Raw genomic sequence first — 2,071 nt, 5'->3', positions numbered from 1 at the left:
GGGTTGGCAGAGGGGAAGCTTCTTGAATGGACTTGCTCCCAGGAGAAGACATTTGTGGAAGTTCACCCCTCTACTGTGAAGTGCTTATCGTGATTGGAAGATGGTTGTGAAAAATTGTTTTCTTTTCTCAAGCAGGTAGTTAGTTACTCTATAATGAAAATGGGCTTGTAGCTTAACAAAACAATTCATGTTCTGTCTGCCTGTTCCACAGCTGTTGAAATAGTTTTTAAGATTCATTTAACTTGGCTGAAATACTGTAAAATGGCTGCAGTGTGTAACTACTCCCATTTTATGTATTACATAAAAAAGATTGTTTTCCATGTAAATAAACTTTAAAGATTATCCTTCTTCATAGTAAGTATCCCAGTAAAACTGGTCTACTTGTCTTGGAGTAAAGTATAATATATTACTGGTTAAAGGTAGTTTAATCAAGCCTGCCTTACCATTTGTGAAGTGTGCAGAGAAAATAATGTCAATTCTTCACTAAATTGACTGTTAAATTGCCTTTTTATCTGACTATATTTCTCCTCTGCCTGCATTATGTTATGGTATATTCCTGTTTATAACTGGTCTTTAGCCAATGTATTTGAAAAAAAAAAAGTCCTGTATAGGCACCATGGTTCTACACAAGCAAAACCAATTGCTTTTATTAAAGGAAATTACTGATCTTTTAAGGACATGTGAAATATTAAATATTATTTTACCATTTTTAAACAAATACAGGAAAAGCTCACATCTGTAGAGTTTGGTAGATGCTTCTGGCATTTTCTGTTATCTTGCGTTAGAAGTTGTTTGAATTTTGCCACCTGTATGCTGCAGTGTTATCTGTGTCCTTGCAAAGATGCAGTGTGTTCAAGTTCTCTGAGAAAGTTAGTTATACATAAATGTTGTCACAACTCTCCAACATGCTATGCCTTACCCATGAAACTTCATGTTTCATACGTAGATTCAGAGTCTGTTGAGATTCTTCATAGCTGCTGCTTAAAACATGGGTGTTTCACTGGTGACCTGTGATGGGGATTGATTTGTACAGACAGTTGGGAAGAGAGGCTCCTACCCAGCAGCAGTGGAATTCTGCAGTAAGTTTTTAGTTCAGGTTACTTTCACTTTGTAAAGCATGAAAATAAATTTCTTTTATGTGCCCTTGTATACATATTAATTGTATTTATAAAATGTTCTATAATCCTGTAACTGTATTGTAAATACTATTTGATACTCAGTGGCATTCTATCCTAGGGCAGGCCCTCTTGCTGTATCTTGTCTATCCCCGATTTGTAATAGAATCTATAGAATATATGGCTAGAAAGTCTCTTTGAGACTGGCGTATCTTCTGCTGTTGCAAAGTTGGAGTGGGAATGATTTATTTAGACTCCTTTTAACATTATTCAGCTAATAGGCAGTGCAGTGGGTGGGTTCTTAGATGACGCTGCTGTCACCCAGTATACTATTAGGCTTTGGTTTTACATCTTTGGTGTTTCCCATCAGACCTTTAAGCTGTTTGCTTTAATTCAGCCAAAGCAAAAAAAAAAAAAAAAAAATTGGGTCAATGTTGTAGTACAATGTTTGAATGCCTTAAGATGCTCTTGAGAAAGGCACTATTCAAGTTTACTGATCTATATGTATCTCTATAGGTATGTATAGATGTGTGTGTATATGTATATATCATGTCTTGTTTGTATTATAAAATCCTTCTGACTGTGAGTTTTTTTTTGATCCTCCGATTAAATACGTAGACCACCCCACAATTCCGCTTAAGCGAATTATTTATTTATCCGGGAGACAGGGGATGCTCCCCTCAACTGCCGCCGCGGGCTTTCAAACGGAACCCCCGCCACGACCGTTTGAAAAGCTGCGGCGGCGCATGCGCAGTCCGTCTAATTTACCTTCAATTAATGGAGGCGGGAAGAGCTTTTCCTGTGAGCATTGGTGGTTCAGTGGTAGAATTCTCGCCTGCCACGCGGGAGGCCCGGGTTCGATTCCCGGCCAATGCAACGTAACTTTTCCTCCATTTCTTTGTTCCCTCCCCATTTTATTTTTAATTTAAAAAAAAATAAAAATTATCGCTGTCATT

General features: G+C 37.6%; 1 non-coding gene across 1 annotated transcript; it reads left to right on the top strand.

Moving 5' to 3' along the window:
* The first annotated feature begins 1,920 nt into the window (after positions 1 to 1,920).
* On the top strand, positions 1,921 to 1,991 carry TRNAG-GCC. The gene has a single exon. It is a non-coding gene; the product is annotated as a tRNA-Gly (tRNA).
* The last annotated feature ends 80 nt before the right edge of the window (positions 1,992 to 2,071 follow it).

Source organism: Pterocles gutturalis, unplaced genomic scaffold (assembly GCF_000699245.1).
Source record: "Pterocles gutturalis isolate BGI_N339 unplaced genomic scaffold, ASM69924v1 scaffold18627, whole genome shotgun sequence".
NCBI classification, from domain to species: Eukaryota; Metazoa; Chordata; class Aves; order Pterocliformes; family Pteroclidae; genus Pterocles; species Pterocles gutturalis.
Note: the sequence above shows the minus strand (reverse complement) of the source record. Positions and strands in the feature narration are given on the sequence as shown.